This window comes from Stegodyphus dumicola, chromosome 7 (genome assembly GCF_044657685.1).
Source record: "Stegodyphus dumicola isolate Sdum_Otavi_A_Nest chromosome 7, ASM4465768v1".
NCBI classification, from domain to species: domain Eukaryota; kingdom Metazoa; phylum Arthropoda; class Arachnida; order Araneae; family Eresidae; genus Stegodyphus; species Stegodyphus dumicola.
The window spans coordinates 54,580,935-54,593,886 of record NC_140774.1 but is presented as its reverse complement, the minus strand read 5'-3'; positions in this window follow the sequence as shown (position 1 = coordinate 54,593,886).

Below are 12,952 nucleotides of genomic sequence, written 5' to 3'. Positions count from 1 at the left end.
ATTGGCCGAATACTTTAATAAGCAGCCGTTTTTTGTTGTGGTAAATTTGAAGATGCCAGTCTTGATTTATGAAAGTTTGATTTTGCTTAATATAGCTTAGAAATTGATCTCCTTTGTAATATGCACTAACAATATTTCAAAATTTGACAATAATGCAAATTCATAATTTATAAATTTTATATGGCAGTACACGTAACTGTTCTACGTAACTGTATGATATTGAATAATACACGTAACTGTATGATATTGAATAATGTTTCTGTTAGTTTCAGCTTTTTAAAATTATTTGCACGAAATCATTCCGATGTATTTCATCACAGCTGCATTTAAGCGGTCGCGGACACTTAGCCGACAACCACTTGGCCGACAGGACACTTAATCGACGCCAGTTAGCCGACAAGACATTTAGCCGACAGGGACACTTAGCCGACAGGACATTTAACCGACACGGACATTTAGCCGACAGGTCATTTAGCCGACACGGACAGTTAGCCGACACGGACAGTTAGCCGACACAGACAGTTAGCCGACCAGACACTTAACCGATAAGGACACTTAGCCGACAGGACACTTAACCGACAGGTCATTTAGCCGACAGGACAGTTAACCGACACGGACAGTTAGCCGACACAGACAGTTAGCCGACCAGACACTTAACCGACAAGGACACTTAGCCGACACGGACACTTAGCAGACAGGACATTTAGCCGACAGGACATTTTGCTGACACAGAGAATTAGCCGTCAAGACATTTAGCTACGGGATACTTAACTGTCAACACATTTAGCCCACAGGACACAAAGCCGACAGTAACGTTTAGCTGACACGTACCCAATAATTATTCAAACTTACTATCAATTACAAAATTTCTCGACTTCTCCATAAGTTCAATATTTGAGTTATTTTTTCACTATCAGTAAAATTCATTTTTCGATTCTTAAAGATCTCATATATACTTTTAATTATTGTGTTAATTTAGCATTGTTTGATACAGTGGATGGACAAAAATATGGAAACACCTTGTGAAATGCATGTTTGAAAAGAAAGATTGATTTTAATAAAATATGTAGGTGGCGCTGGCATTTTTGACTACTGACGCCACCTATACAATTTCGTAAATGTGCTAAACAGTTCAGTTGTTGTCGGAGTATTGTTATGTGAGGTTGTCATTGCATTATGTCAGAGTTAACAGACTTCGAACGTGGGCAAATTGTTGAAGCACGTATGGTAGGTGCTTCCGTAAGCAAGGTAGCCGAGGTGTTTAGTGTTTCAAGAGGTACTGTATCGAAGATTTATTCCGCATATTTGAAAAGCGGAAAAACATCATCTGCTAAATCACAGCGCGGACGAAAGTTTGTCCTGAGTGATCGTGACAGACGATCATTAAGGGCAATTGTGACGAAAAATAAGAAGACCACAGCTGCAAAAGTTACTGCTGAAATGAATGTCGTATTACCGAAGCCTGTGAGTACCAAAACAATTAGAAGGGAGCTTCATAAACAGGGAATTGCTGGCCGTGCTGCAATTGAGAAGCCACTCATCAGTGATGCTAATGCCCGTAACAGGAAAAGGTGGTGTTTAAGTCATAAAGCCTGGACTATAGAGCAGTGGAAGCGAGTAATATGGTCTGACGAGTCTTCTTTCACATTTTCCCACTTCTGGCCGAGTTTACGTCTGGAGAACGCCATTTCAAGCCTATAATACAGACTGCTTGTTGCCAAGAGTGAAACATGGCGGGGGTTCTGTTATGGTTTGGGCAGCCATATCGTGGTTCTCTGCTAGCCCCATGATAACTGTGTCAGGGCACATGACTGCCAAGACTTATGTGAACATTTTGGCCGATCAAGTTCATCCCATGATACAAACTTTATTCTCCGATGGTGATGGTGTCTTCCAAGACGACAAAGCCCCTGTTCACACAGCTCACATTGCCCAGGACTGGTTTTCTGAGCACGAGGATGAGTTGTCCCATCTCCCCTGGACACCACAGTCACCAAACCTGAATATTATCGAATCTTTGTGGTCTACATTGGAACGGAAAGTGCGTTCTCGTTATCCACCGCCAACATCGTTATCTGAACTTGCCACCGTTTTGCAGGAAGAATGGTATAATATTCCCTTGGCAAACATACAGGAACTGTATTTATCCATTCCGAGAAGACTGCAAGCTGTTTTGGATGCCAACGGGTTTCCTACACCATATTAAGCAAAGAAACATGTTTTTTTAAAGGTGTTTCCATATTTTTGTCCAACCCCTGTATGTATCCATGGACCTTATAAGAAATAGAGCAACCCAAATGGGTTTTCTCCCTTGCTTTGGCGTATTGCCGGCTGTTACCTTGCCCACATCCGGAGGAGTATGCAGCGCGTATAATTTTCAAGAAAAAGCTGGTGATAGCACCTAATTTCACAAATTAGAGTTTTGAGATATTTTTATTTTTGAAACTGAGATTGATTTTTAAAAATTTATCATGTTTATCAAGCATAATTAATGTTCTAAATAATTATAAAGCTGTTGCATGCTTTCAGGTCTGGATATGTTTTTAGGTTTTCCTATGCTGTAGGGAAATTTGTATCTCCTTCTTTTAAAAAATAATATTTTAAATCTGAACTAATAGAAAAATTCAAACAAAAAATTTTCTCTTACAGTTTTTATGCTTTTTATTGGTATAAATAAGTAAAAAATACTAAAATTGAAAAAATGGATTTTTGAAAGTTTTTGCTTAAAATTCTTATTTATACTGCTTTTTAAAAATTATATCTGAATATTATAGCATAATATTCTACAAAGAAGTTTTATTTCAATAATATTTCATAATACATCATAGTGATTAACACTTTTAACACATTAATAATTTTTATGCATTTTTTATAATGTTAAAAATTGTATTTAACTGTAATAATTAATTGTGCTAGTATTTTATAGCGATTATTTTTTTAAATTTATGTCTAGTTCTGCAGAAGTTTTCTTATTTATTGCTAATTTATTTTATTAACTCAAAGAGGAGGCAGCTCAGAAAAGCTATTAGTTTCGAAACGGCATTTTGCTTTGTTTCACTATAAATTTCCGTTCCACTTTGCAAACTGTTGCCACCAAATATCATCGCCCTGTATTATATTTAAAGAAATTAAATAATGAAGAATCTGCATGAATGCATGTATGTTTCTCTCGCACTGTGAAAAAAACAACAGAATTTAGAACCATAAAATTTTGAATAACGTAATCCTCCACCTGAACATGGGCACCTGCACGGCCTAATTTCGAATTTGTTTTAATCCATTTCATATTTTGTAACTTTAGCGAAGTTTTGATTAACAAACTCAACGAGTTCAAAGCCAGCAATGGCAATCCTGTACATTGCTGGCTATATAACATTTTTAGCTCCAGCGCGGAAATTCTAAAGATATGTCATTTTCAGATATGTGATATTGTTCTTGAATTGAATTTTATGTGTTTACTTGCGAAGAACATGATGTTTAATAAATAAAGGCAAAACGCAAAACGTTACAAAAACGCTCCTTTGGGCGTAATATAAAATTAAATTACTGATTGCTTCCAGAGTTTATCTTTTTTTTCCCCATTACACTCAAAAAAGTTTATGCTCCGAATTTTATGAATTACTAAAATATATAATCATCTTGTAATGTTAATAATTAATGATCATATAATCAAATAAATGATCGTCTTGTTATGTTATAATAATTTTAAAAACTTGTAGGGTTTATATTTACTTTAACTAACATTTATTTTAAGTTTAAACTAACTTTCCTGTCAAGCCTTACTTTCCCCTGGAACTGCCAATGCCAGAATATGTAAATTTTGTAGAACGCGCAAGGATTCAAATTATCAGCGGAAGTATTATGATTTAAATAGAAAGGAAACGAGTTCGGGGTGTGATGTTCTTACTTCACGAGCGCGGAGGTAGTTAGCGAGAAATTGAAGAACCCCGCGTGTCGGCCTATGTGCTTGCCGGGAAGCAGTGTTAATCGTTCAAGTGAGCTTCAGTTTGCTGAATTAGCAGCGGTATTGTAAAACGCGGTGAGTTAGTTATTTTTAGAGAGCCTCGTAGTTAGAGTCTTGTCTTTAGTTTCTTTTCAGGTTATTATTTTTATTTGACCGCTGAGTTGGCGCAGTCTGTGAGCGTCAAGAGCACGCAATTGTAAATTTTTACGTTGAATAAAAAGGGACTTAAACCCTTCACAAGACTCTGTCTTTTATCCAGTTTTCACAGTCACCTCTTGGTTGCGTGCAAGTTGGAGGCGCGCAACGTTACAAACTACTGCCTGAAAATGCTCATAAAGTCAAAGAAAATTATCAGATCTTGTTTAATTTTACCTTATTTGTTTCAAAGCATCAGTATTTTTTTAATTTTACTTTATTTGTACACAAAAATAAGTTCATAAGTTTTGCGTTTAGAATTTTTACCGTTTTACTAAAGTAAAGAAATTTATACAAGATTTACGCTTGAAAAAATGCGCAAAATGCAGTAAAAAGTGCTTTTATGAGATATATTAAATCTTTTTTTGCAAAAACTGTGACTTTAATCACTTATACAACGTATCACATTTAATAATTAAAAACAGTTATGTGATACAAACGCTATAGGTTTCCGTAAGCCAGATCGTCCCTACTCTTTCTTACGGACATGTGTGCGACGCACGATGCGCTCACTGGGTTAGTCTATCTCTTATAAGGTCTATGTATGTATGTATCGTGCTGTCTGGTGTATATTGGCGAAATTGATAAAGCGCTGAAATTTCTCGTCAGGGAATATAAATGAAATTTCGAAAGAAAAAAAAAGAATTTTTTTAGCTAAGTACTGCGGTCACAATGTAATTTAGTGACCGCCGTACTTAGCTAAAACAATTTAGTGATTTAATATGAGATCTTCAAAAATTATCCATAAATTTAATCAACTGGGCTCTTTTGAACACTTGCACATCATTAATAATTTTTTTGTTTACTTAATGATATTAATTTTCCAATCTCGCTCTTCCAAATACTTTCAAATTTTTAATACCTTTACGTTTCATTATTATTTTACACATCACATCATGTTACATTCTTTCCCTAACAAAACCGTTTGGCTCCTTCCACTAATGAAATTTCCTTTCGCTGTCATGAAAAATCTGAATAATGCAATAAAAATTATTGTTATTCTTGAATTATACTTTTAATGGAAACATAAAGGTTTAGCAAATATATTTTATTTTGTTATTAAAAACAATTAAAAAAAAGTGAATTTTTAAGACCAGCAAAGGTACAAATTATTTGCGACCTCTATAATTTGCAGTTCATGCCACCATTCTTGAGATAAAAATTCTGTAACATTTTATTGACCACGCCTCTCGCTTAAAATACTTACTTAGGTAAATGTTTATAGCCCTAAACTAGTGCATAATGTTTAATTTGGAAGTAAAATATTCTTTTCGAGAAATTTCAGCGCTTTTTTAATTTGGCCAATGTACACCAAACAGCACGATACATATCAAACAATACTAAATTAACACAATAAATTAATAGCACATATGAGATCTTTAAGAATCGAAAAATGAATTTTACTCATAGGTGAAAAAATGACTTTTATATTGAACTTATGGAGTAGTCGAGAAATTTTGTAATTCATAGTTTAAATAATTTTGGGGTGCGTGTCAGTTAAACGTCACTGTTGGCTTAGTAACCTGTTGACTAAATGTCTTGACAGGTAAGAGTCCCGTAGCTCTAAATGTCCTGACGGCTAAGTGTCCTTGTCGGCTAAATTTCCTGTCAGCTAACTGTCCGTGTCGGCTAAATGTCCTGTCGGCTAACTGTCCGTGTCGAATAAATGTCCTGTAGGCTAAGTGTCCTTGTCGGCTAAATGTCTTGTCGGCTAACCGTCCGTGTCGGCTAAATATCTTGTCGGCTAAGTGTCCGTGTCGGCTAAATGTCCTGTCGGCTAACTGGTGTCAGTTAAGTGTCCCGTCGGCTAAGTGGTTTTCGGCTAAGTGTCACGGACCCGCATTTAAGTGCACAGTCACGGACCTTTTGAAATGAGAGCATTTTTATAAGTGAGTAGTAGTTAGCATTAATGAATTAATGTATACCAAACCTTATCTATCAAAATAATATTCTTTTCTTGTCCTACTATTTAAATTTGGCAAGCGGATTAGCTGCTGCTGTAATGGCGACAGTCTAAAAATTTGTCTGGAAAGTCGAATGTCATCACTGTAGCCTCATGAATTCCTATTCTATTTTGTGATCAAGAATTACCGCAAATATTTATTGTTTTTACCATCATTTTCTAATTATTTATAATTTTGTCTATAATTTATTATTTATAATTTGTCAGTTTGTCTCCGAAGAATAAAAAATGCCTTTTATAGTTGGAAAACACCTATACTTAAGCATGGGTTTCAATTTGTCATTTGAAAAAACGCTAAAATTTGGAAATTTTCTTTAACGTAATTACAGTTGGCTATTTCATAACTCTTAGATGATTTTCTTGACGTTTGTTTCTATCATTGAGAAAGGGCTGTAGTAATATAATTTGTTGTGTCTCTCACGTATATGCGACAGTGAGCATGGCCATAATGGCTGTGGTAACTATGGTTACAGGAAAACTTTCATGTTTTTGAGAGTATCTCGTTGAAAGTTAAGTTTAATTTTTAATATTTTTGAGTATGGAATAGAGTTCTGGTTTGATGGACAACTAATGAAATGGGCATAGCTTCAGTATAGCCCATCCAGAAATTACCCAAAAAATATCGCCAAGAGCGGCGATAAATGATATGATGGGGTAACCCATAATATTCGCCAAAGCAATGTAAACAAAAGGATGGAATTACGGTTACAGCTAATATAAGTATTCAGTTACATTTATTCAATTTCAATACAAATTACCGAGATATCCATTTACTCGTAGTATACACATGCCAATGTATTCTTACTTTTCCGGCATAGCTTCTCTTAAAATTTATCTCGCGCTGCATTGCACGGGGAAATAAAACATTTTTTAATTAGAATTGTACTAAAATTAACTATTTACACAAAATTCGTAACACTATTTTCATCGATTGTTTAATGCTCAGATATTGTGTAGAATACTCTTTTGGAGATCAGATTTTTGCATTTAGTTATGGATTTCTCTAAGCCTGCTGTTAGTGATGTTGTAATTAAGTATCGATAGATTTTAAAGGAAAATTTAAGGTGGGAGTTTTCAAACAAGCGTAAACGTTTGGGAAAGCCAGGCATTCCAAACAGATATTTTATGTATGAATTAACAAGAGAGTATGAACTTTTTAGAGGATTTTTGATGGATTGTGGATTATTGAAGGATAAGCCAAGCAAAGGTAAGATTTTCCGGCATTGTTCTTAAAATTACTCCTTTTTAAATCATTTTCATTAATCATTCCTTAATAGTTCTTTCTTTTAAACTCGTGGGTAAAAGTGCAGAATAGGCTGCATCAACAAAGTTCAGTAGGCGGAGCTGTGTGACGTCCATAAATGGGTGGGACTAAGCTTGTGACGTCACAATGTAATCTGGCATTTGCACTACGCGTACTTTCTATTTTCTCTTAAAAATAACTGTAATAAATTGTTTATTATTGTAAAATATCAAATTCTTTACTTTTAATTTACATTTATAACATTTAAGATTAGGCGTTACTGATAATAAGTATAATAAATTGTTTATATTTAAAATTACCATGATACAGTGAGCGAATTCTACCAATTATTAAAACGATAAACAACGTCGCAGTCTCTAGTACTTGTAGAGCTTCAATATTTTCAAAGATTTTTATTAAAGCATTTATACAAATAAAAAAAATAATTTAAATTCATATTGTGGAACATTTCAATTTTATAATTTTTACAAATTACCTTCTTGCTACGTAACGACATAATTCCTTACATACCAATAATTAGACAATTTTCATTATTTCTATAAATTTTAGACTTTACATTAATAAAAAAAGAAGAGTACTTTTTTATTGCATATGAACATCATTACACAGTTTTCATATCAGTTTCTAAAATTCCTAAATCACGCCATATTCTGTGTAGGCATGCTAGAATTCTACGCATTAATAAATAAAAAAATCTAATTTCTCAAAATGAAAGAAAATAATATAATAAAATAAATACTACAAACTTGGAACACTAAGCAATGCTTCACATACGCACACACACACATATTTTCAATGAACTCATATTATCAAGTGCAATTACGATACAAAACACTACGTATTAAAATATGAGAGAAACGTTACTTCAAGAGTTAAAGTTACCAATTTTGTTACTGTTGAGTAGATCGTCGGGCTATCGATATATATCGTAAGTCGGAAAGCGTTATACACATATCAAAGCCAAAAAATTAAAAATAGAAAAATGATGTCTTAAATATAATTCACAATTAAAACAACAATACAAATTTAAAATACAGAAACGATATGTTAAACATTGCACACAAATAAAGTTACATTACTGCTCGGCATCACACACAACCTCGTTTTCCCTTTTACACAACGATCAGTATTCGCTCAAAAAACATCAAAGAATTCCACAAATTCGGTGTCCATGTACTCATCCATCTATTTTCACTTAAAAGAAAAATCAGAGAATTGCTCAAACTCGGCATTGCGCACCACATTGACTTTGCCCATGTGCACATCGATCTATTTTCACTTAAAATACCACCCCGGAGTTGCACAAACTCGGCATCGCGCACAACTTCGGCATTGCGCACCACATTGGCTTTGCCCATGTGCACATCGATCTATTTTCACTTAAAAAACATCAAAGAGTTGCACAACCTCGGCAATGCGGACCACATTGGCTTTGCCCATGTGCACATCGATCTATTTCCACTTAAAAACATCCCGGAATTGCACAAACTCGGCATCGCGCACAACTTCGGCATTGCGCCCCAAATTGGCTTTGCTCATGTGCACATCAATCTATTTTCACTTAAAAAAAATCCCAGAATTGCACAAACTCGGCATCGCGCCCAAACTCGGCATTGCGCACCACATTGGCTTTGCCCATGTGCACATCGATCTGTTTTCACTTAAGAAAACATCCCAAAGTTGCACAAACTCGGCATCGCGCACAACCTCGGCATTGCGCACCACTCAAAACCGTCTATACGTATTTTCGCTCTACTAGTTTCATATTTGTTTCACAAATTGGGCACTTATACGATATTGCAATCAAACTTTTCTCCATACACTACTCAATAACGCTCTTTTTACCTCTTCGCTCCAACTGATAAAAAAAATCCAGATTCAGATACTCATCCATTCTGCAGTAAGCACCGATTTTGACATACTCATCAATAAAACATTCTTTAAGCAAAAGAATTCTCTTCTGCATTTTCAGAAGTTACGGTTATAAGTTTTAACTCATGCATTCAATATTTTCAATCGTTTGGTTATGATCGTTTCAATCGTTTGGTATGTTAATAATACGTTTGTAAGAGATAATTCGTTGCGTTAAATGCTAACACTACCACACAACACACAAAAATAGATTTATAATTAAAAAAATCTCGCGGAGAACATTATAAACCTAGCATTTCAACTCAGTTAAAATATAATTTAAGTTTTCTTTAAATACGAAGCTATAGCATACTTATAACTTGTTTTTAAGAAGAGGTGTAACCAATATTACGTCATAAAAAGGCGTGTCCAAGCATAAGAGAAATAAACACAGTATCAACTGATGCAGCCTATTCTGCGATGTAGCCAAATCCTGTTTAGTCGTAAATTTATTTCTATTATCCACGATTTCTGGTGAAATCAAGATGGCCGCCATTTTTGAAACACGGAGTTTCGTCGAAAATCTGGATGGCAACCATTTTTCAAAACAACGTATTTCATGTGCTTTGGCGCCAAAACAAATTTATTAAGTACTCGAAAAATCTAGAATGGAATTATTTTAATTTGTAGTTATTTACTATACATTCTAAGTCCTAGCCTGTTGCAGTCAGGTACATAAAGAAATAATATCTAGCCATAAGAAAATCGAGACCTTTTCTTACGTCACAGTTTTAACAATTTTTTTTATCCATAATTTTTTACACGATCTTTAGTAGAATAAGGAACGATCTAATTATTGGAGCGTTCTGGTTTTGGTTCTGTGTTTTAAATTTCTCATAATTTTTATTATAATAAACTTTATATATATTATTATAGTTAATTTTAGCACAATTCTAATTAAAAAATGTTGTATTTTCCCGTGCAATGCAGCGTGAGATAAATTTTAAGAGAAGCTATGCCGGAAAAGTAAGAACACATTGGCACGTGCATTTAACTATGAGTAAATGGATATCTCGGTAATTTGTATTGAAATTGAATAAAAATAACTGACTACTATATTAGCTGTAACCGTAATTCCAACCTTTTGTTTACATTGCGTTTGGCGAATAGTATGGGTTACCACATCATATCATTTATCGCCGCTCTTGGCGATAATTTTTGGTTACATTTCTGGTGGGCTATACTGAAGCTGTGCCAATTTCATTAGTCGTCCATCAAACCAGAACTCTATTCCATACTCAAAAATATTAAAAATTAAACTTAACTTTCAACGAGATACTCTCAAACACATGAAAGTTTGGTGCTACTTTGGTAGACGGTTGCACGGATTTTGGCGATTTTTCTTTTGGCGAGTAATACAACTTATGGTAAACCCATTGCTGGATAAGTTATTTATGGTAACCGATACTTTATTGTCATTTTATTTAAAAAATAATGTGTTTTATTGTTCATAAATTACGTGTTTTAAATATTATTTATGGCTTCTAAATATTAAAAATCAATTTAATTTTGCATTTTTATTTGAAATAATTTTTTTTTGTTTTTTTTTGTTTATCATATTCTATGAAATTTTATGTTGTGGATGATGTTATCAATGACGTCACTTAACTTTAAAAGTAATTAGTTTTAATATCTATAAATTTAATCTAATGTTTAAACATTATTTATGGCTGTTAAATATTAAAATACAATTTAATTTTGCATTTCTTTTGAAAAATGATTTTATTATGTATGATTATTTAAATAATTTTAATTGTAGGCATGATGTAATCAGCTCTCTGATTGGTTATAGAATATTTGTGCATTAACGAGCTATAATCAGCTCCCTGATTGGTTACTGAAAATTTTTGCATTACCGCGCCATTTTAAAATTTAATTCATATCTTCGAATTCCTTCAAAGATGAATGTTGTTATTGGTAAGTACCAAGAATTATTGGTATCGGAATCAAAAAAGTGTCCTTTGTACTTCAGGAAGGGGCGGTTAAAGGATCTTCGAAATCTTAAAAACAATATCTATTATTGTAGTTTTTTTTTTTTTTTTTTTTTCAAATTTTTTTGTTATTTTTAATTTTTATGATCCATTAATTTGGCTCTAAATTGCTTTATCTAATTATACATTTTTTAAAAATTTTTTTATTCTTGCCCTTGATATTACATTTTTCAAATTTTTTTCATTGATAGTATCTAGATTATGATTCCGATTTTTTTTGTGGTACTTATCAATAAACGACAGATTAAATTACTCAAAAAAAGGTAAGTACATATTTTTCTGTTATTTTATAATTGTATACTTCAATTTTTGTTAAAAAAATTAATGCACTATTTTCAAAAATTGCTGAGATAATTATTGTCACATATGTTTTAATGTTAATTATATTCTATATAGCGTATTTTAAAGTATTTGAATTTAATAATATTCTAATTCTTTTAAATGTTGGTATGATGGTTTTGAATTCGATATTCAATTTCAGCAATATTTTAATCTAATTAAACGTTATCACAATGTTTTATAGCGGTGTTTTTATTCTCTTCTTTGCTATATGAAAGTAATAATAACTTTACTTTAGTATTTTATACTCATAGTAAATGTATATATTTACACTTGCCTGCCATCTTAAAAAACGACATTTTCAACAAAAAATTAGTCCATTACTTTTAAATATATTTATTTTTTTTTCAAGTTTCGAATACTTTACTATGCGTAAAAACAGCGTTTTTCAAGATGGCTGACGATTGTAAAAATCGCGCCAACAATTGTGTCAACGTAAATCGCCAAGAATCCGTGGAACCGTCTACCAAAGCAGTACCAAGATTTCTTATAAATAATTAGAAAAGGATAGTAAAAAATAATAAATATTTACGGTAATTCTTGATGACAAAATAGAACAGAAATTCATGAGGAGTAGGAAATCATAAAGAACATATTTTTGATTTAATTTTTCGATTTCGTAAACATAAAATAGCCCTGGTCGCAGACATAAACAAATGTTTAGACAGATTTTAATCGAGTCATCGCAAAGGAATCTTCTATGTATCTTATGGAAAGAGCATGAAGACGACTCACTTGTTATTTTTAGACTGAACACTGTAACATATGGGAATAAATGTGCTCCATTTCTAGCTATAAGAACTCTAAAACAGTTAGCTTTGGATGAACAGCAGAAATACCCTTTAGCTTCCTAAGTGATTCTGTCTGACATCTATATGGACAACATAGTTACAGGAGCTTCTAATTTTGAGTCTGCTATTGAATTAAAGAATCAACTAATAAAGCTATTAGAAAGCTGTGGAATGTCTTTACACAAATGGCAATCTAACTTTAAGAGTGTATTAGACACTGTAGTATCTAAGGAAGAGTTTTACTTTAACGCCACTGAATTTACGAGCTCTTGGCATAATTTGGCAACCGGAATCCGACATCTTTACTTTTAAAATCGCTTTCCAAGGCAAGTCATCTTTTACTAAAAGAGATGTCCTTTCAGTCATTGCGCTGTTGTATGATCCTATTGGCTTTATCGGCCCGGTCATCTGTAAAGCAAAAATATTCCTTCAGAAACTATGGTCTTTAAAACTGAACTGGGACGAGGATTACCTGAACCATTTGCCATTGAATGGAATCGTTTCATTTTAAAGTTAAAGGAATTGGGAAATGTT